The 24205-nt window shown below is 37.0% G+C and overlaps 1 protein-coding gene across 4 annotated transcripts in view; it reads left to right on the top strand.

The window, feature by feature from the left end:
- Window positions 1-24205, top strand: part of CDH12 (cadherin 12) — a 1063313-nt gene that overhangs the window by 653887 nt on the left and 385221 nt on the right. Inside the window, exon 3 of one of the 4 annotated variants that reach the window (XM_086676368.1) lies at window positions 11248-11394. The exons of 1 other annotated variant lie outside the window; for it this stretch is intronic. The gene's annotated coding sequence lies outside the window, so the exon portion shown is untranslated. Of the gene's footprint in view, window positions 1-11088; window positions 11395-24205 lie in introns of those variants that run through there. 2 more of the 4 variants (XM_025924779.2, XM_025924778.2) reach the window with 2 other exon arrangements.

The raw sequence follows: 24205 nt of genomic DNA, 5'->3' as shown, positions 1-24205 counted from the left end.
CTGCCAGTTACAGAAAACCAATATTTTGTTCAATAGGGCACTATACTGTGTGTTCAGCAAGAATTTACTGTGGGTCTACTCTATATCTGGTACTTACATTAAACACTGTGAGAGCTGTCAAATACTATAGGTCCTTTTACATAAACACATATGTTGAAGTTTGGAAAGAAATCAGGTAAGCCCAAGAATAAAAATGCAGAGATCAGGAAATTGTATTCTGATAACAATTCAAGAGACTTTTTGAAATGGTTGGAAGTTACTGTATAGGCAGATCAAGATGAAATTTTAATAATGGGCAAGAAATTTACATTTTATTCGATAAGCAGCTGGGGACTATGGAGCTTCCCTTGACAAATGAGTGACATGTCAATTTCTAAGCTTTATAATAAATAATATGCCTTCAGATGTTACTCTTAACCACCATCAGTAGGACACGTTGGTAAATTAGGGTAATAGCTTCTGGAACCAAATTTCAGATATTATTGGCCAGCTAACCTCTTCTTGAAGGGTGCGATAAAATAACATCAACACTCTACTACTACAGGGAACACAACGGCAGTCCAAATGCAGAAATATAGTGAGCTAGACTACATTGTCATGGTATGCCTAATAGCATTAGTCACTTACAGCCAAAGCCAAAGCCAAAGCCAAAGCCAAAGCCAGAAATCAAATAAAAACAAAAACAAACAAACAAACAAACAAAAACCCACAACACTGCATTAATGATACAATGTATATGTTGCGGTCGGGGGGAAGGACCCCTTATCTTTTACACAGCACACTGAAGTATTTAGAGACAGGATAACATTGCATCTAGGTTTTGCTTCAACTGTGTCCAAGAACAGAGTGAGAGAATATAGAGGAAACAAGATTGGCCACAAATAGCCAAATGATGAAGCCGGATGATGTGAGCGTAGGTGTCTATCAATACTGTGTCCTTTACTTTTTATATTTGTCTGAAGTTTTGTAATAGAAAGTTGGAAAACAATAGAAACTAGGTGAAAGGAAATGGGTTATTCATTTATTTCTTCTCCAGTGCTCACCAGGCATCTCAGATTTCACCCATTCACTACAATGATACTTCCAGAGCTCATTCAACAGTGAAAAACAGATTACACAAAAGCATGGGAGGGATTTTACCCAATACCAAAATATTTATATCTTTTTTTTCTGGCTACGGTCTCATCCCACAAGCCACACCCCTATATGGTAGCTGACCTGTTTCTCTATGGGATTGGAATCAGGTTTATTGATTTTTATCCATTCTTGATGGAAGAGGATACAGTGAAAATGAGAGTACAGCTAATACCACTTGTCAACCATAAGAAGTTGGTACTGATGTTTTTCAGTTGATGCAACTTCTGGTGTCATCGAAAACTGAACTATGAGAGAATCAGCATCCACTCTGAAAGAAGTCATGTATCACTTTAACTTAACATATTTAAACCTGAACTTTATGCAAGAATGTAAGTTGTAGCTCCTTCTTCCCTTTGTTTGCATAGACGTATACAAAAAAAGGAGAAAAAATCGGAAGAGGGAGGGATAAGTAAAACAAATCGAAGATTATGCATTTTCTTCATTTTTCTCTAGTTTACCCTTGTTAGGAACAAGAAATGGTGAGTTAGCCTACCAAAACTCCAATGTCAATCAAGAAAGAATCTTGAGTTTCTCATGATGCATAACCTTCCTTTAAAAATGTATAAATAGGTTGGGACGCCTGGATGGCTCAGTGGGTTAAGTGTTAGGCTCAGGCCAAGATCTCACAGTTCATCAGTTCAAGCCCTGTGTTGGGCTCTGTGCTGACTTCTCGGAGCCTAAAGCCTGCTAGGATTCTGTGTCTTCCTCTTTCTCTGCCCTCCCCAACTCATGCTTTGTCTCTCTCTCTCTCAGAAGTAAATAAAAACATATAAAACCTTTTAAACAATGTATAAATAGGCTTAAGTTATATGATAATCAGCTTTTTTCTATTAAAAACCAGTTGAAAACCTTCCCACGTTAAAAACATATTGATCGGGGCACCTGGTTGGCTCAGTTGGTTAAGCGACCGACTTCGGCTCAGATCATGATCTCGCGATTCGTGAGTTCAAGCCCCGCATCAGGCTCTGTGCTGACAGCTCAGAGCCTGGAGCCTGCTTCGGATTCTGTGTCTCTCTCTCTCTGCCCCTCCATTGCTCATGCTCTGTGTCTCTCTGTCTCTCAATAATAAATAAACGTTAAAAAATTAAAAAAAATATTGATATATGTATGTTAATGATGCATTCATTTATCAGATTTTCTTATTTACATCTAATCAATACATTAGTATCTGCAGTTTTTCACTATTATAAGCAATGACATAATGCACAATATTTTCTCAATAAACATCTCTAAAGTCATCTGATTTATGTATACACACACATATACCTGCTCTTTTGTTACAAATGTCAAAATTGTTCCCTTGATATTAGCAGTTAGGTGTCCAGAAGAATTGTTTTTATTATGCTTTGTAACATAATTGCCAAAAATATCATGGTATAATTTCATTTTACATCTCTAATGGGAAAATTTTCCTTAGGGTTCACAATATACGCAAAAGTATGACATATTTAGCCTACATCCAATTGGACATCATCATTAAGCAATGAAAAAAGTTTTCTTTTGAGTTTTCATAGTGTGTATATTGCCTGTTTGACTAAAAACAGTCGCTAATTTTTATTGGGACCTTATTTTGTAGGTTACCTTTTTGATACTGCTTATCTACTAACTCATTCAATCTGATTCCCTCATATCCATGAACTCATTTCATACTTTTTTTATCCTCCTTTTTTATCTGAGGAAATGAAGGCAAATGTGATTTAAGCAAGTGGCCCAAGCATCCATAAGTACCGTTTGCTGTTGTCATGTCGCTGTACTGTTTTCATCCCGGAGAGTGAGCCCCCCAAGTTGCTGCTGTTGTCACCACAATTTTTACCGCTGCACCATTATTACAAAAACTTTAGTCCATATATTTGATGTACGCAAGAGAGTACAAATGTTATTTCAGTCTGGGGTATGTTAAGACCCTGTATTCCTGTGGAGAGTTGAAATTATTTTAATAAGGAAAACAGAGTCAGCAAGGCAGATAGAAGTCCCTTGTTCTTTATGACGCGGCGGCAGCAAATTATTGACTTTTGCCGAGAGTGAAAAAAAAAAAAAAAAAACAAGTTGACAGGAGAGGAAACTAGATATTACCGTCAGCGTAACTGCGGGTGGAAGGAGACAACGGTATTCAGAAGTTAATGGAGTCACCATGAAACCCAAAGAAAAAGTTCAATTTAGTAAATAAGTAAATAAGAACAAGAGGGAGATCCTGTAAAGCCACTCTGTACCAATATCAGCTTTACGATGCTATATAAAGTATTTTCAGCTTAAGGCCTGTCAAATGCGGTTAGAGCCTGAGAAAGCTCAATTATTTTTCTGTAATATAGAGTCACCTGCTGTGGCATAGACGCTGAAGATACGGTATGGTGAGATTTCAATACACATTAAACAGAAGTTAGAAATAAATGGACAATGATATACGTGTATCAAGAAGGAATTAAGCATTTCACAGCAGCCATTGTTTGAAATGGAATAGCACTTTATTTGCCTATATAAAATTTTACTGAACTATTATCTGAATAGGTACCAGGACATTAAGTTTAAAGTTGTCTTAAACTTTGATTGAATGAGGAATGCTGTGTACAACTTAAGAAACTGTTAGAAATATAAAGTAGGTGGTTTTATTCCATCTCAAATATGGCTCCTGTAGAAACTAGGAAGTAGAGTTCAAGGCGTGCGCGTTGTTACCTTATTCTGGATGTAATACAGCATGAACAGTTTAATCACAGTAATGTTTCATTGAAGAAAAATTGAGGAAGGTGTGTAATTTTGCACCTTTACTGAGTGTAGCCTGTAAAATAAGCTCCACACATGTAAAGTGCAAATCAGATGTGTATACCTCTGACACCGTAATCAAGATATGGCACATTTTCACCATCTCTTTGTGACCCCTTGCTGTACCCCCATCCCCCACCAATCACTTTCCTGGCTTCTGGCATTTTGATTTAGTTTCCATATCTTTAATTTTTTATAAATGGAATTATATAGTAGTTCCTTATATACTATTTGTGTCTGGCTCGTTTCAGTCAACATAAAGACCGTGTGGTTCAGTTTTCAAGTATAGAAGTATTTTTTTTTTTCCTTTTAACTGACGAGTAGTGTTTCACTGTATGCATGTATCTATTGGTACATTTGGATTGTTTCCAATTTTTTGCTGTTAGGAATAAAGTCAATCATTTGTATATCAGTCTTTGAATGGACAGATGCTTTCTCTTCTTTGGGATAAATACCTTGGAATGAGATAGTGGCATCACATAAGAGGTGTATGTTTAACTTTTCAAGAAATGACCAAAATGTTTGCTGAAAGTGGTTGTATGTTTTATATTCCCTCAAGCAGTGTGTGAGGGTTACAGGTGTTCTGCATCATTGTCTATACTTTGTATTGTTAGTTTTTTTTTTCTTTTTAATTTTACCGATGCTAACAGATGCATGGTAGCAGAAATGACTTTAAACAATTAAATATATAGTTTTGAATTAAGAGGTCCATGTAAATTAGGACTTTTTCAGTCTTAGTTTTTAATGAACAGAAATTCATTTGATAGTACTTTTCACTCCACTACTTCCGGATCTTTCTACCTTCCATAAATTTACAATCACTGGGCTTCCCTTCCCTCCTTTCTGGCTCTCCACAGAGGGTCAAAATATCTGCTCAATAAGGACATAAACACACCTTTCTTTTATTCTATTAAGGAATACTGTTCATTATGTAGTATTTTATGTGCAATTCTTTAATAACTTGTTTTTGGTCATTGCTAAAAATGTGTGTGGTTTGAAATTTATACACATAGGGGTGCCTGGATGGCTCAGTCAGTTGGGCGTCTGACTTCGGCTCAGGTCATGATCTCGTGGTTCACGGGTTCGAGCCCCACATTGGGCTCTGTGCTGACAGCTCAGAGCCTGGAGTTTGCTTTGTGGATTCTGTCTCCCTCTCTCTCTCTGCCCCTTCCCAGCTCATACTCTGTCTCTCTCTCTCTCTCTGAAAAATAAATTAAACATTAAAAAAATTTTAAAAAAAGAAATTTATACACATAATTCTAGACATCACTAATTTTCAGTGGTTTTTAAGTGAATTTGATATGAATTGAATTTAATAATCTTAAGGTTGTACATAATATTTACTTCATTTTGTTTGTACTTTATAATCATATCTATAAGATGCAAAGTAAAATCAATATGAGCTAACAGGAAAAGGGTAAAATACCAAGCAATTGTGTCTACCAAAAGTCACTTGTTTTCTTTTAATTATGTAATGTGTTTTTTTGTTGTATTTTAAATTAACTTCCTACTGAAGTGCAAATGTGGTTTTAAGAATACAAAATATATTGGGGCACCTGGGTGGTTCAGTGGGTTAAGCGTCCCACTTTGGCTCAGGTCATGATCTCACAGTTTGTGAGTTCAAGCCCCACATCAGGCTGTCAGCTGTCAGTGCAGATTTCACTTCAGATCCTCTGCTCCCTGTCTCTCTGCCTCTCCCCCACTTGTGCATGCATGCACACTCTCTCTCTCTTTCTCTCTCTCAAAAATAAATGAACATTAAAAAAATGAATTTGGTGTGCCTGGGTGACTTAGTGGGTTAAGTGTCCACCTTCTGCTCAGGTCATGATCTCATGGTCCGTGGGTCCCAACCCCGCGTTAGGCTCTGTGCTGACAGCTCAGAGTCTGGAGCCTGCTTCAGATTCTGTGTCTCGCTCTCTCTCTGCCTCTCCCTGCCTCTCCCCTGCTCACTTTCTGTCTCTCTCAAAATAAAGAAACATTGAAACATTTTAAAAAATGAACTTAATATGTATTTAAAAATATAACATATTGATGTGGTATGTTCATTTTTAAATTATGTTCCTTAATGTAAGTTAATTTTAATCTTAATTAAACTGCCGTTCATTTTTAAATGACCAGGATAATAAAAGAAAAGGCTAAGGATCCATTCTAGGTGTAATATGACAACAGTGTCCTTTCAAAGGAATGATTATACTTACTTAAAAAAAAATAGCAATTTTTTTTCATGTATTCCATGTGCAACATCAAATCAATGACTCCTGGCTGATTCTTAAGTGACTTGAGCTATGAAAACAAAATATTCTTGCCATAATGTTACTTATAGAATAAAATTGTTAGGGATATGACAGGGTGGGAGAGGGGAGAAAGAGTGTATTTGCTTATATCCTTTCCTTCTTGGCGGCTTGATTATTTCTGAATTAAGTAGAAAAGATATTCCAAATTATTAGCCAAATAGATAACATAATTTAATAGCTGAATGAAATCGTAGAGATAACATATGCTAATTTCCTCACATTTTCCAATAAAATTTTAACTGGAAGCTTTTGAAATGGCTCCGGGTTACAAAGCTTGTAGTGCCGGAATTTTGACCATAGTCCAAGCTTCTGATAGCCAGTTGAGTTTTTCTTTATTTCCAGGAGTTCATAGTGTTTCAAATTCATGGGCATGTGTGAATAAAGCAGGCCTCAAAAATGTGAAAAATTTACCTTAAAGGCTATTAAATTCAGCCATTCCACACTTATTCTTACACCTAGGCCGAAATAGGTATAACATATGAGAATCTCTTCGTATTGACTAAACAGCCCAGTGTTAGTAGTTAACTCAATGCTGCTGGCAAAAGGTCAGTTTGTTAATACTTTGCTAGGTCCCTTGCTTGTTTTATTTACTATTTATTTATTTCTTTTTAATTATTTTTATTTTTAATGTTTATTATTTTGAGAGAGAGAGGGAGAGAGAGAGAGAGAGAGAGAGAGAGAGAGAGAGAGAGAGAGAGAGACTGAGCATGGGAAGGGCAGAGAGAGGGAGACACAGAATCCAAAGCAGGCTCCAGGCTCCAAGCTGTCAGCACAGAGCCAGACACAGGGCTGGAAGTCACAAGCCAGGAGATCATGACCTGAGTTGAAGTTGGACGCTTAACCAACTGAGCCACCCAGGTGCCTCAATTTGTTTATTTTTAATTTAAAACAATTAACACTAAAGTTCTGGGATTTCCTTTCTCCTGATAATTAAGTCACCAAAAAAAATGATGCAGGGAGGTAATATTTGAATCTGAAGTCCACAGAGAAGCAAGATGAGATTCATATAAGAATCATAAGACAAACATCAACACAATCGTCTTAATATCATAATAATCAAGATCATGAATGCCTATGAGAAATCTAAGCGGAGAAATTTCTGTGCGTATCAATCACAATCTTCCTATCGGCTTAGAGTATGTTTTTCCTTTATTACACGATAATCTCAATTCCTCGCTTGTTAGTACAGACCAAGTAAATGAAGAAAGACTGGCTTCCGTTTAAATACCCATTTGGAGTGTTGACTACAACGTGACACTGACAAGCATATTGTTTAGACACAGTGCAGACCAGTAAGACTTGTCTGGGAAAGGAAGACATCAGATTTTCCACTAAGTGCCAAAGACCAAAGGACAATTACTTGGCTCTTTTTATTCCTAATTCCCCATCATTAAAATATGAATAAAATACTTATCGTAAGTTATATCAAAAGATTCCTGTAAAAATCAAATGAGATGATAGGTGGGAAATTTCTTGGCAAAGTTTAAGGTCTGAATTAATTTGAGTTATCATCATTCTTTTCTTTTAGACAGAATTTTTATTAGAAGCCTTGAAAAAGTGTGGTCACAGTATTTTTCTGTAAGATTATGAATGTGTCTGAGAATTTCAGCAGGCCATATGAAATGGTAGGATTCAAATGAGGTTCAAGAAACTTCTAGATAATGCATAAACACACTAGAAATGAATTCTTCAACTCCACAATTCCTATGAACTTTGCTGTTGCATTACTTCTGCTGGAGAACTGAGATATCAGAAATGATCAAAATTTTGGCCTACTATATTTTTAGTAAGTGTTCTTGGGATAGCCATGCATTAGGATAGGGTCATTTTCCAGTTTAGAAAACAATAATTACTATTTCTGAGGAAGAGGGAGGATGAATTGCAAAAGGGATTTTTTGTTGTTGTTGCAACAATTTGTGCTGATGAAATGACATCATTTGGAACTTCTAGGTTGTTTAGGCTAAAGAAATTTTGTTGTTGGATTTCTTTTTCAACTAAGTTATACATAACTATTTACTGTGGCTAAAATATTACAAAATAATATTTTATCAAACATAATTTACAAGATTAATTTTTGAAAGATGTAAATGTATTTTTCAAATCACAAAAACAAGAAAAGTTTCTTATTCATTTAGAAGCAAGTATTTTTTGTTGGTTTTAGTGTTTGGACATTTCTAAACACAAGATTTTACTGTGAAAGGATCTGCGATTTAATTCTGAATCTGCTCTCTGCTGGCTGGAAGGCACTGATAAATTTCTTTAGTTTCTCAGAATCTTAGCTTACTTAACAGAAATTTTTAAAAGTAATAATAATAATATCTGCTTAATGAGATTATTTTAAGGATCCATGGACAGCAGCTATAGTAAAAGTCCATGCAAAATATCTGACATGTGGAAAGCATTTCTCATGTAGTATCTATAACTATCACTACCATATCTTTGCCATACTCCCCACATAATAGTATCATTTTACTTTGTCACTCACAAGTGGACTTCCACATGAAATCAATTATTTATTCAACATAGGTTAACAAAGAACACTGCAGAATCACTCCTGTTGTCTGTAGAAAATGTTTAAGGTTTAAGGTGAAAGATACTTGGAGCCTGTGTCATTTAGAAGAAGCATCAGTGCAGTCATATGCCGTTGGGGCTTTCCGGGTAGAAACTTTCTACTATGGAACAAAGTTATCTTAACTGTATGTACACTTGTTAGAGCATTGCTTGTGTAGTTTTTCAAATAGCACTTGAAGTTAGCAGGGACAATAATTACTGGTGGATAGGGTTCAAGAAAATAAGAACTGTCTTGGGGCACCTGGGTGGCTCAGTCGGTTGAGCGTCTGACTTCAGCTCAGGTCTTGATATCTTGGTTCGTGAGTTTGAGCCCCACTTCGGGCTCTGTGCTGACGGCTCAGAGTCTGGAGCCTACTTCCGGATTCTGTGTCTCCCTCTCTCTCTCTACCCCTCCCCGGCTCGCTCTCTGCCTCTCAAAAAGAAAGAAATGTAATAAAAAAAAAATTAAAAACCACATATTTAAGAAAATAAGCACCGTCTTAATTAAAAAGCTTTAAAAAGAGGTCACTATTAAAGATCTTCAGAATGAGGCTTAGACCAGTACAAGAACAGAGGGCTTTAACTGCATGGCCGACCAAATATCAGAACCATGGAATCCATCAGATTTTCATTTACAAGCGCTGTGTTAACAACTAATCAGGATCCTTACAGAAGAATTTGCAGTTGTATTTCCTGTTGACTATTTATTTACAATTTATGTGCATCAATTTTGATTTAAGCAGCCTCTTTTCTACTAGAACACTCTAATGCCAGTCTATAATTGGATAATGGATTTCCTGCTTAGCAGCAGCAGAAGTTACTCTCCCTCTCCTGAAGTGTATCGACTGGGTTTTTTCCCCTTCATCTCTCCCCCTCCACCAGCTGAGGGAGCAAGAGACCTCCTCTCCGAGGGACACAGGCTCAGCCCTTGTCCTGGGGCTTCTCCACAGTGCATCTGTGTTAGGTTCAAGTGTCTGTCCTATTAGAGCAACTCAGTTATGCTGAAGTTTTATTTTGTCCAATAAGTGTCATCAAAGAGCTTGTCCTTTAATGAAATCCTTTTATGAAATTTATTTGGCAATATGTAAGGCAAACACATTCTCTATCATGCTTTGTGCACCCCTTTATTGAAACTTGGCGGTTTTTTCCAAGATATATGTTAATATTAAAATATTACAATGCAAATGCAGCCTCCCCCAACCCTGTCTGTCTTACACACACACACATCAAGGGAATGCCATATGTCCCAAGCGAAAACCTCCTTGGAAAAGCAGAAATGCTGAACATATCACACAGCACCATTGTGAGAGGACATTTGTCAGTTTTCTCCCTGGCAATGAGATTTTTCTCACCCTCAAGACATGCAAATGACTTTTTTCATCTGTTCTTTTTATGTTATTTGAATAATTTTCTCCTATAGAAGTGAGAGCTGTCAAAAATTAACCATTTGGGGCTTTGGCATTTAGTTATGTGACCTTTTTGAGAAATTAGATCTCTTCAGGGAAGTGGTAACTTTTAAAGTCAGAGATGTTGAAGGGCTTCTCAGGTGGTCAGTGGATAGATATCAGCAGGTTGTTAAGGGCACATGACTATATCAAAATGGTTGACATTTTGGAAAAAAATAAAGTGCTTGACATTTTGGATCCTCTCATACTCTGTTTTTGTTTTAGAAATCGATATTTCAACTGATAATAGAAGAGATGATTCAGTTAGGTGCAATGTCTTACTCCCCCACGTTACTCGGGTTAATAGTATAATGCAAACATTTCTGTAAGTATGTTGCTAACTTAACATGCTCTTTGAAAAACTGCACAAGCGATGCTGTATTCTCCATGCCTTGGTTTGAGTGTTCGTGTCTGTAAGAAACTGCCAAACCAGCTTATTTAGTATGAATACTTTTAATAAATCAGAGAGTTGCACTCTGGAGGGCTGCGATAAACCTCTAAATTCATTTTACGTAGACATAGGTTGAAGTATGTACCAGGCTCGGAGCAAAGACAAATGCAGCTATCTCTTTTATCACATCGCTTTAAACATTTTTCAGCTTTAGGCTTTTCTTACAAATCCGCTCTATCAGGCTATTAATTGTTTCACTGTACCTGATCTCTAACAGGAATGCACCTTGCAAAACAGCAGGAGAAAGCACATTTCTTAAAGTCCTCCGATGGCTTAACACTGTGGCTCATCTCCTTGCACATTATAGTCCTAGCTGTAGTTCATCCATTAGGCTGGAAAAGACAAGATTCCCAAGTGGCCTTGGTGCCTTTTCCGATTCCCAGGGGACCCACCAACCCTCCGCGTGTGTTGCCTGCGCACAGGGAGTGTTCCCTGCTAATCAGGTCAATGATTATCGCCGGGCTCCAGGGACCTGACAGGAGCCTATCACAGCAGTTAGGGAGCCACCAAACGCAGCATGCTCGCGGAGGATCTCCCGTTAGGAAACATCGCTTAGTCCTCATTTACTCACTGGAACCTCTGAGGATTTCAGCTTATCTTTTTGTCCTCGCAGACAGTGAGGGGCTCTACATAAACAGGAAAAAGACGCCCCGCAGGCAGCTACTTGGAGGGTGTTGATCGAAAACTTCCATCTCCCCACCCCATTCACGGTTGATTTGACTGATTTCTCACCTCCTTCACAGAGAATATTTCAATTAAGGTAAGTGCTGGGAGAGCTGGACTGCATCGCCCTGAATTTCTGCATTGAAAGTTCTGACCAAACTGATATTCTGCACTGCAGCAAGTGACTGTTTATGCCAGGAAAAGGCTTAGTTTATAAGCAAGTGTCCTAGAATGAAAACCGGCATTTGGGGATAATGAGATGCCAGAGCAATTTCTCTTGAAATACGAACAGGCTTGCCTTGCATCAAGAGAAAATAAAGGGAAATATGAAAAGAGAGTGAATTTCTCATTTTACCTTTTTAGTAATCTGGAGAACTGTGCAGCGCTAAGGTAACTTGATTTTGATTGAAGTGTTTTGTTGATGTCATATGGTGAAATCTCTGAGTCGAAACGCTTCAAAGTTAAATTAGATGGAAAGAAAATTTGCAAATGAGAGTTGAGATTTTGTGCAGCTCTCTACTTTAACAATGTTCCCGGGCTCCCTGTGGGTTAAAGGATTTAGGGCTAATCCCCGAATGTTTTAACAGTGTCCATTTAGGAATTAAAATATAAAATGATAAAGTTTCTGATGTAACTGTTAAAAACAAACCAAAAAGAATTAATATACCACTGATAGGATTTATGGTTCTTGTAGAAGAGAACAATTTCTTTTCTGAAATAGATTAATAAAAGGAAAGACAAGAAAAATTAACTTCTCTCTAAAATGCTTATTTTTGAAAGGAGAATTCTCCAATAAGAGATTACATTCGTGTGTTTATTGAAATCTTGGCTTTTATGTTTGAGGTTGCTCTCTGTTATCAAACTAAAGCGAATTGAGGTTAAGCTTGCTTTGTACATAGTTTAGGGCAATTATCTACGCAATTAGGATAAACTGGTACATGTTATTTCTTCTAAAGCTATTTTTCTCCTAAGTTTAAGAATATCCAGAGAGAATGGAAGAGTTTTTTTTTCAAAGTTGGATTCAATTATGTGAACTTTTTTCTATATTACTTTGCACATATAATCTAACGGTTTTATCCCATATTATGGTAAATTTCTATGTAATCAAGAATACTACAGTAATTCTATCACTGTAATTAGATATGATAGATTGATTAGTACCCTAAGCATGGTGTGAGTGAATGATAGCAACCACTTACCTTTTTATAATGTAGTAGTTCAAAATGATTTTCAAACAGGGAAACATTAGTTAAGGTATAGGTACATATCATACTTACACACACTGAATTTCAATAACCACTCTATTCTGCTAAGACACAATATTTATCTAATAAATATCTAGCTGCTTTCATGTAAAGACTTACATGGTATCTTAAACTTGCTTTTCTAGAATGAGCACTCATATTTCATGAAATGGTGATTCTACCCTTCTCCTATGGTTATCCTCAGATGTAGCATTTTATTAAGATGTCAAAACACTCTTTATCTTAATTGGCCATCCTTCTGAAATTCTCTAGAGAGCTTTTCAGGCTGATGTCGATGTTGTTACTTCTCTCACAGGAATAAACTATTTTCAGGATACCCATAGGCGCTGACATGTGTTTGCTGGTTGTCTGAATGTTTTTTAGCCAAAGACTGAAGACATTCATCTGCCTCTGCTACACTGAGACTTCTGTGTCTTTTCTCCAGAGAGTTGGTTTCTCAACTGATTCAAGGATACCTGAGAGAAATGTGTTGACAACAGTTAGCTCTTACTAGGTTTTGTCTTCATCTTACTCTTCTTCCTTTTTTTTTAACTTTAAATTTTTATTTTTTTAGTACTATTGATACATAGAAAGAGACAACATTAACCACACAAGGCCACATTTGCCATGACCAAACTTTTACAATGCTTAAACTATCTCTGTATTATCGACTATCCTTGTGCAGAGTTCAAAATTGATGGTGGTATCCTACCCAGTGAACTTTTATTGGATGTACTTTGTTGATGTGTATGACTATTGAAAGATGTGTCAGTGTATAAATGAAATATATAAGTCTAAAAATGAAGGCAATTATAGTTCTTATTTAAAAAGTTATACCCAGGGACACCTGGGTGGCTCCGTCAGATAAGCGTTTGACTCTTTATTTCTGCTCAGGTCATGATCTCACGGTTCCTCAGTTCAAGCCTTCACACTCACAGTGTGGAGCCTGCTTGGGATACTCTCTCTCTCTCTCTCTCTCTGTCTTTCTTTTTCTCTGCCCCTCCCCTGCTCATTCTCTCTCTCAAAATAAATAAAGATAAAAATTAAAAAGTTATACCTGAAGTTTTTAAAGAGGTTTTATGATTGTAGATGTTGTCTTAATTTGCATTATGTAGGCTAAAAAGGAAATGGAGAAAATATTGGGTACAATTGAATTTTAGGAGTCGTTGCTTTTAGGTAGCACCTGACTCTTCAATCAGATTTCTCTTTTTGTTTTTCCTCACTTATTATATTATCTCCAAGTGCCCCCTTACCTCTACATTCTATATTGAATCCCATTTTTCATTCATTTGACAGTAATTTATTCCTTCTGTGGGATCCAAAAACATCTTAGAGGATAAACTCACTTAGAGTAGACAGTTTTAAAATTTAAACCAAAAAGTCTGTTAAAACTTTCCTTATGATTTATAACCTGCTTTTCTCTTTGTGACATTTTCAATAAAAGGTAATAGGGACAAGCAGTGTCTAACAAGTTTTCTAAATGACAAACAGCTGGGTTATAAACTTTGCATATATAGTTTCATAATCATCAAGTAAAATTGATAACATCAAGGTTATCTCCAATGAGGAGATTCAGGCTGGGAGAGGACAGGTAACCGAGGGAAGGACATACCATAGTCAGCGGACCTTTGATTCACACTCCGATCGGCCTGCATTTAAAGCTCCTAATATTTATGCTGTACTTTTATATCACCTAGTATGTTGTGACCTTTTCCAGTGTTTGATGTGGCACTCATGAATATTTTAAGATAATTTATAAGATAGTACAGCTTAATTATATTACCTTCAAAATAGTTTAACTCTTGACTTACTCAAAGAAAATGACTTTGTAAATTCCATAACCACCAGTTTTTGAAATAAGCATGTACTTTGTTCTTTTTGGTTCTGAAAGAAGTCAGTATAGGAGTCTTTGCATCAAGCTGATCCTGACTACCACTAACAGATAAAGTTCTCTACCATGTGGATAATTGGAACTGAAATTTAGTATCGGGAGCAGTGGACATACTCTCAGGATAAAATCAAATTATAACGTAGTGATATAAATTCAATGCCACTTCTGTGAAACGAGATTAAAAGAAAAGTTAAGAAGAATTCATGTTCATGGCAAAAGACACTCACAATAGTAGACAGGATAAACTGGGGCGCCTGGCCGGCTCATTCAGTTGAGCATCCGACTTCAGCTCAGGTCATGATCTCATGGTTCGTGGATGTGAGCCCCGCATCGGGCTCTGTACTGACAGCTCAGAGCCTGAAGCCTGCTTCGGATTCTGTGTCCCCCTCTCTCTCTGTTCCTCCCCTGCTTGCACTCTGTCTATCTCTCAAAACTAAATAAAACATTTTTAAAAAATTAAAAAAAAGAAAGAAAAGATAAACTAATGGCTGGAATTGAATGTTGGAAAGTGACTGAAAATTAATATTTAAGTGTACAGAAGTCTATTTGTTCTACTGACTTTATGTAAACCTTCCCATGTATATGCAGAGATTTACTATAGCTAATTATGTTGATTTGTGACATTATCCAAACCAAAATTTTGTTCAGTCTATGACAAAAGAGAAGAGATGTCACAAAATTAGGACTGACCTGGAAAATCTTCTTTTTTTTTTTTTTTTTTTTTAATTTTTTTTTTCAACGTTTATTTATTTTTGGGACAGAGAGAGACAGAGCATGAACGGGGGAGGGGCAGTGAGAGAGGGAGACACAGAATCGGAAACAGGCTCCAGGCTCCGAGCCATCAGCCCAGAGCCCGATGCGAGCCTGACGCGGGGCTCGAACTCACGGACCGCGAGATCGTGACCTGGCTGAAGTCGGACGCTTAACCGACTGCGCCACCCAGGCGCCCCGACCTGGAAAATCAATAATGATTAGCTATCATATCCAAGGATGTACTGAGATGTAACTGGAAGTTAGGTTGCATAGTTACAAAATACCATTTATTATGCTCCAACATACTCCCAAACATTTAAAAAAATAACATTATAACAGATATTGTGAATATTGGATTCAATAATTTTTAGAAACATGATCTGTCTATCATCTATCTATCTATCTATCTATCTATCTATCTATCTATCTCCAACTACCAGCCAGCTTACAGCTTACTTTCCATTCTCTAGTGTTTTTAGAAAGGGATTGGCTTATCCTAGGTGCATATAACAATAACAGGAAAACAAATTATATATATATATATATATATATATATATATATATATATATATATACATACACACACACACACATATATATACACGTGTGTGTGTGTGTGTGTGTGTGTGTGTGTGTGTGTGTGTGGAGATAGATAGATAACCCCCTTTATTACTATTCCAAAAGAATGACCATGATCTGTTAAAATCAGTATTGCATAGGAGTTTGTTATGTCCACAATGCACAGGTATCCTCATCCAAAAAATATGACTATGTGTCTAAGACCCACTGGTCACAGTAGATTTGACCAGAGATGTAAAACAAACATCTCTGGGATGGCCAATGGATACCAGGTGGATGACAAAAGAACCAGACCAGTGTAGGATGTTCTCTATTAGGTAATAAATACCTGACTTGGTGACTTTTAAAATCTGAAATAAATGTGGATAACAGCAGTTGGTGGGCAGGAGCAGAAGTTGAAAAACACAGATGGTAGTCTGCAGAAATCATGAATAAGCTGAGGTCATGAGGTTTGTAGAAAAGAAAGAAGAGGTTTATTCCTTTATGTCAGGTGAGACACATTTTCTGAGTCACCATAATGGCTAAGCACAAGAAAGGAGAGCTTTCTTGTGGAGGGGTAACAAAGCTGTGTTATCCTGGGTAATATTTCAGGCACCCTGTGCAGTGGTGAGACTTCCTGTTTTCAACATTTTTCTCTATGGTTGCAGTCCCATTTACTAATTTAAGCTGAGTAAATCTTTGTTTTTTGCAAACTAAAAGGTTATAACCAGCCCAGCATCGTAAGTATTCATGGTCTCATTAGAAAATGGATAAGACAGAAATGTGTAGTGGCTATAATGATGTACAAGTACTACCAAGGTTCAAATGACCACTAAGGGTAATTTCTAGCTCTATGACTTCAGGCACATAAGTTAAAGTATCTAAACTTTGTGTTTTTTTTGTTTTTTTTTTTTTTTGTGATTTTTAAAATGGATCTAATGGTAGTACTGTTCCACGGGGCGCCTGGGTGGCTCAGTAGGTTAAGCATCCGACCTGGGCTCAGGTCATGATCTTGTGGTTCATGGCCTCGAATCCTGCATCGGGCTCTGTGCTGACAGCTCAGAACCTGGAGCTTGCTTCAGATTCTGTGTCTCCCTCTCTCTCTCTTTCCTTCCCCTGCTCATGCTCTGTGCCTCTGTGTCTCTCAAAAACACATAAACATTAAAAAAAAGAAGAAAGAAAAAGAAAAAAAAACATAATGATAGTACTGATCCATAGCACTGTTGTGTGAAATAAAGGAGATAATTGATATAATTGCTCAGGTCATCAGGAGATGATAGTTATTATAAATGAGAAACCTTGTTATGAGTCCCTCACTTTATCTGTCACGTAGAGAAAATGAGGGATAGTATCTCTCTTTAGCAGGAATGCACACTGGGACCTTACCAGAAGCTCCTGAAACCACTTCCTGACACTATGTTTATATCAGTATTTGCATTTTAGGAACATGCAATTTTTTTCTATTGGATTTAGACAGATGAGTGGATGTTTCTTGAAAGAAAGTAATTCAGTAGACAGTTTATAGAAACCCTTCTATTTTCGTCAGTGGTTGTTTGCATGCACAAAACCAGAGCTGAATAGTTGAACATAAAGATATTGTAGAGGCTGCAAAGCTGAAGATTTTTGCTGTTTTGTCTTTTGCAGAAGTTTGCTGACTCCTTGCTTAAAAAAGAAACTAATTCATGTTGCATGTCTTTTTTTGTATTATTATGAGCATAATAAATATTTGGTGAAATATTTTTAAAATGTTTTGAAGATAATTATCTAAATGTCTTTTTCCAGATAGATTCAAGCTTATCATTTCCTCCTATCCACTAATTCACCCATACTGTTTTATGCAATTTCAATCTTCTAATTATAAATGTTGAAAATTTTGCATATATATGCAAAAATATTCCAAATTTTGCATATTGATTAAATTGATTCAAGTAATAAGCATAGCAAATCTGTATTTTTGCAAAAGAATTAATTGTTTTCCATCCTCCATGCCACACATTCATTTTTTTAATGTTTCTTTATTTTGAGAAAGAGAGAGAGAGAGAGAGAGCGAGCCAGCATGTGCACACAAGAGTGCATGTGAGTGGGGGAGGGGCAGAGAAAAAGAGGGAGAGAGAGAATTCCAAGCAGTCACCATGTTTAACACAGAGTCCCACATGCGGCTCAATCCTGCCACCACGAAATTCCGACCTGAGCTAATATCAAGAGTCAGATGCTTAACCAACTGACTCACCTGGGTGCCCTCAACCCCACATTCTTACAATTTGATATATAGAGGAATCAGTGACTATGCATCTTAAAACAGCAGATTCCTGGGTCCCATACCTGGAGTATTGATTTAGTAGTTCTGACAAAGAACCCAGGAACCACAGTTTTGAGACATATGAAGGTTATTCTGATAAATTCAGAATATATAGGCATGTGACCTAATTACTGTGATTGAAACAATTTCCCGGGTAATTCTAATATTCAGACAAGGTTGAGGATTGCAGCTGTAGACCAGCGACTCCAAACATGAGTGGGCATGCAGATTATCTGGGGCTCTTGGTCAAGTGGTTCTGGAGTGCTGCCTGAGAGTATGCATTTCTCACAACCTCACAGGGATGACAGGGCTGTCGCTCAGTGAGAAATGCTGCGCTCATTCTGGCCTCCCTCTGCCCTATGGTTGCCACAGGTGGGTAAATTTTCAAGGACATGACTTGTAGCCCAGCTCACCTGTGTCAAGTCAATAAAACTTCTCAAGAAACTCTTTCCATCAAAGAATGGTGATAGGAAGTCCTGAGCTAGGTCAAACTTGAGAAAACTTTTTTTTTTTTTTTTTTTTTAACAATCTGTTGTGAACTCCCACTTACCCATTCTGGAAATAAAATAATTGAGTGCTTTAGAAAGCAACATATTTAGGTAAGCATTGCTAATATTTATTTGCAGTTAAGGTGATCTTTAAGGACAAGTGTTGCTTTTCCAACCTACTTCCCAATGTGTAGAAATTTCTGGCCATAGCACCACCTAGGCTAAGTCCATACCAAAGTTCAAAACTTAGCAGAAAATGCTGACTTCTCACATTTCAGTTCCCTCCATTCCTAGGAATGCAGTCCTGAGACTTCATTATTTGTCAGTTCAACTTTCTTCTTCTCTCCCCAAAATAAATGGCAAGGATATTGATTTAAGTTCTCTCCTCTATTTAACCTTTTTTTTTCTATTTCCAACTGCCACATTTCCTTTTTACTGCTAAAACCTATAAAACCCTAAGGGAAATACTATATTTCATTAATATAGACACAAATTTTGTATAATTTATATTGTAATATAATTTTTATTATCCAAACTTGCCGATTGAATTCCCTATTATTCTTCTATATTTTTTCTTCTAGAATGTTTAATATTACATTAAACATACACTTGTTACCTTGTTTTTTTTTTTATTATCTGTCTCCCCACTCACATTAAACATCAGAATGTGATGTCCATGAAGCAGGGTTTTTGTTTCTTTTATTCATAACTGCAACCTGATGCCTAGAATGGTGCCCAGTATAGAGCAGATTCTCAGAAAATACCTAGTGAACAAAAGAATGTATGGATGTTCCAATTGAATCAGTAAATTGCATGGTCTATGTGTCAGAATTGAGGCAAGTACCTAAGTAACCATAGTGGTGCTTTTCCTTAGGACTGTGTAAGTTTCAAGCACATTTCTTAAAAGGCTTACATTCATCCACTTAATTTACTCAGTCACTATCGTGTACCTCCTAAGTGTCAGGCACTCCGCTAGATGCTAGGGACATATGACAATGAGCCCTAGTTCTTATTCATGATGTATTCTGCCTGTTGTTGGTGGGATGGGGGAGCCAGACAAGAGAAAAGGCAGTTACAATACCGTCTGGCGTTCAATCACGGTCAATAGGTACAGGGTGTTATTAATGTACAGAGTAGCTTCTGACTTAACATTGAGGGATCATGGGATACTTCCAAGAAGTTATCTGAGCTCTAATTTGAAGAATAATTTGTATTTAGACAGAAGAGGTGGGTTTGTAAGTTCCTAACAGAAGTCATACTATGTGCAAAGGCACAGAAATGTAAGAGAATTCCTACCATCTTCCATGACCATATTAGTCTGGTTTAACAGGACGATGTAGTAATGTATGTGTAAGAAGAAGCAACTTCATATTTGCCTATGTAAGGAGTTTAACCTTCAACCCAGAAACAGTGGGATCCCATTAAATGATTTGAGAAAGGGAGAGACGGATATGTTGGTGCTCTATTCTGAATCTTGCACTTTATTTTCACTACTTCAATTTGAAATATATATGTATGTACATATATAATATTTGTACATATATATTATGTATTATGGAAACATGAAAATGAAAAAACAAAATAAAAATATACCAGAGGAGAAAATTCATTTTTTGTGGAACTCAAGGGAGAGAAAGTAAGACACTCTTAAAATGTTGGGTCAAGGACATGTGAAAGTTCAGAGGTTAAAACCAAATAAGGGGTTGGATGAGGATAAGTTTGGCCAACTATATATCCATATGTGACTTTCAGGGACTCTATTACATTATTAGATGACACATTTATTTCAGTTTCAGAGTTAATTAAAAATGGCAGACTCTGGATGGCCATATCTGCTAGTATTGACGTGGAAAAATGTTCACGTTCTCCTTCCTCCAGCTGTAACCTAACAGAAAAGGCCACATTCTTACATCTACCCTTGCTGGATAACCAAACTCAAAATGGACTATTCAAACTTAATGTCACTCACATTCTTAGGGGAATAACATTCTGACCTTTTCATTCCAGAAGTAGGATACTAGGTGTTACTCTGGCGGAAGCTCTACTTCTTTTGTGAAATAATTTGTTGTTGTTGATTGTAGCTGAAATTGAATAGGAGATATCATTTACTCACAGAAGTTTTCTCTTACCATTCCACCCAAAATAGCAGCCCTTCCCTTTGTTTCTCCTTACTGTTCATCTGATATTTAACACTTATGCCTGATGATGGGTTCTTCAATGGGACTGTAAGCTCTGTGAAGATAAAAACCTTATTTTGTTCCCTGCTGAAGCCTCAATACCTAGATTACTGGCTATGATATAATTAGTGTCTATGTGTTATAGGAAGGAAAGAAAGAAGGAAGGAAGAAATGGAAGAAGGGAGGGAGGGGTCAAAACGTCTTCCCATCTTAACCCCCAAGTCTTTCTATGTAATCTCTCTACACAATCTCAGTAAATGATACTGTAACCTGTCCAAATGAGTCAGCTTAGAAAGCCAGCTCTTATCTTTGCCTTTCCACTTCTTGTACCCTACATATCCAATCAATATCTAGTCCTTTCAGTTCCTCCGTCTAAGTCTCACTCACGTGGATTTTCACCTTTACGTCTCCAAGGTTCATACCACCTTCATCTGTTACTTGTTTGTAGTCTCTGTGTTATACTTTCTTGTCATAAAATAGTGCCCCTTACTGCCAGAATATTGACCTCTCTAAATACAAACCTGATCTTACTATTCCTGTGTTAAAGGTTTCCCTTGGAATACCCCATCTCTTTTAGGATATAATTCAGACCTTCCTGAGGCATCTGTCTGTATGCAAAGTCTGGATGTTCTGTCCTCTCTAGTCTTGCCTCACCTACCAGTCGATTTGTCAGGCATCCTTTGTGAGATTTCAAGTTTTCTGCCTGTCACATTAAGTTGACTTTTTTCCTGGCTGAATCTCTTGACCCTTAGAACAGAAGATGTCACTTCACCCAAGTAGTTTGACCCCTACGGGTCTAGTTAAAATGCCCCTCCTATCAATTTCCATAACACACTGTAAGCCTCTTACACTCCAATCACAGAACTCATTACGTCATATAATAATGCTAAATTCCAAACTGTCTGATGGCAGGCTCTGTGCCTGTTTCATTCACTACTGTGTTTTCCTGGTGACAGGCACTGACATACACAAATCATTTGTGGAAAAATACAGATAATGTACTTCTCTGAATTCAAAAGCAGTCATTTATTCATAAGCTTCTCTCTTCCACTTGGGCGGTTGAATTCCTGCCATTCTGAATAGAACTGTGCTCCTCTGTGTCACCTTTACAAAATGTCAAAAAACACAAAAATATGGTAACAATTAGGTTAATTCAAAAATTTGTCATGCCTGCAACCACTGAAATTTGTCTAATGTATTTCATACATTTTATCCACCTCATGGACTATGTAGATATCTTATCCGTTAATGAACAGCAAAAGCTGTTCATACACGTTTGGTAAAGGTCACCTATATTCAATCAGCACCTTTCTGTGTAATAACTGGGTGACATTTCTCATCCATTTGTGATCAATGAACATGCATATTTTAGCTCAAAAGTCCATTCTCTTTAAAAGTACCACTCTTATAGCTTTTTATTTCATAGCTAGGTGATATTTAGTGCAGGGAAATGACACTAACTCTTATTATTAGGGCTTTTGATCTTTAGAGGAAAATAATTGGTAGAGCAAACAATAGAAATGGCCTATCCTGGAGAATCAGTAGTCAAAAAGCATATCCTGAATAGATATTCTTTGGTCTCTCACAGTTAAGGAACGGTTACACCAGGATATTTAATACTACCATAATTAAACTATACTTTATCATTTGTCCTTTAGATGAGGTGAAGTGAAATACCCTAAAAATCAATATAGAGTAAACAACAGCGTTAATTCTGGAAAATATTTCTTTCACAGATACTTAGAAGCAATCTTCCTTGGAACCATAATCCTCAAAAAGAAGTCAGAGTCCTTGCAGAAACAGTGTGGGTCACCTGGGTCTAGATTTCTGGATTTTTCTAAAAGCCTCAACGAGGCACAAATGACATTTTAAATAGCTTGTGAGGAAAAGAAGTGATTTTTAATGCAGATTCACCAAATATAATGTGGCTGTTTTTTTATCAGTGCCCCCAAAGGCAAACATCTGAAAGACAAAGAAAAATGCAATACCAAGGTAAATGTTGGGACTAGTGTCTAAAGAGGAACATAATATTAATAGAGAAATATCTCCTGTCAGAAACAAAAAAGAGTAAACAGGTTTCATATCCCACAATTCTGTATGTAATTTACTCAGAAGTATAATTAGACATTGGGATTTTTTTCCTTACCAGATGCTAAGCCAATTTCTTTTTAAGACATTTTAAGGAAATAAACAAAAACAAAACCAAAAAACAGACCCAGTTATGCTCTGATCAGCAGACATGAGGAGAAGAACCCATCACAGTTAAGCAGCAATGAATGCAAAGTTAACACAAAAACTCTTAGGAAAAGTGATGTGAGTGTTACACGAATCCCTTCAAAGAAGTGAAGCTTGTTGGGTGATGAGGGTTTATGTTACTCTTGGTCTTGATCAACATACTAACTTAAGAAGCTAACAGCCCCTTCTTCCAGCCACTCTCTTCTAGACCTTTCTTAGTCCAGGTTTTACAGACCTGCCCCTCATGATGAAGTATCCACACACCTATAGACCTCGAGCCTCTTCACCATCTCTCGTGTGTGTGTGTCTGTGATGGGAGTATCCTGCTCACGAAGCGTGGAGACTGGTTTGGGTAAAAGCAGTACAGTTAAAATGTTTTGCTTCACAAAGTCACTCATTCGTCTTTGGAGGAACCTGACTTGGAAAACTTCCCCCCCATTCTAAGCATACTTCTCTATGCATAGGTTATCATCCTCCTCAGATCCATATAAGTCAAATATTGATTCTTTGACTATAGGCAGGTTCTTAAAAGTAGGATTATAGATTAAGTAACAAATCACTAAGCAAGATAAAATGCTTCTTCCATAGGAAAATGCCATAATTTATCCATGATGCCCAGGCCCTGCATCCCCACTGCTTCATTGTTCCTCTACAGTTTGTGTCTAGGTTCAGGCATGTCTCTAGGGTCCCTGTTGGACACGTTATAGCTTGATGCTATTGAAAGACCATTCACTCCCTTTCGTCTGACCCACACCAAGGCACCAAAATTAGGCCCTAGTTTCCTCTCTGCTTGCTTCCCAAGAAAATTAAACCTTCTCAGGCATGGTAAACATTTCAGAATCTTGAGGGTTGTTTAAAAAGGTGACGCTGTTAGTGTTGCACTCATTGAAATGGTAGATAGGTTTGGCATTCCAAGAAGAAATTCCAGAATGAAAAACATTTTTGTTCTTATGAAGCCAGTATCAATGAAAGTAAAAGATATCTCTAAAAAATCAGGCCTGAGACTTGTGTGTCAACTACTTGTTAGATACAGCAGAATTGCTATAGCGAGGTAGTAATAAAGAGTAGAATTTCCATAGGTCTTGGAACCAGGACCTTAGTCTGACAGGAGGGTAACAACACATGCAAATGGAAAAGGCCCAGCATTTTTGTTTCTAGGTATAATTTTAAAAGCAGAAACAGTTTGTTAGGCATTATGCTCTTTTGGTGTTAGTTATGATTCCTACAAAAAAAAAAAAAACATAACAATTTTGAAGAATGTCA

The sequence above is a fragment of the Puma concolor genome, chromosome A1, assembly GCF_028749965.1.
Source record: "Puma concolor isolate L17-30 chromosome A1, mPumCon1.1.hap2, whole genome shotgun sequence".
In the NCBI taxonomy this organism is placed as follows: domain Eukaryota; kingdom Metazoa; phylum Chordata; class Mammalia; order Carnivora; family Felidae; genus Puma; species Puma concolor.
Note: the sequence above shows the minus strand (reverse complement) of the source record. Positions and strands in the feature narration are given on the sequence as shown.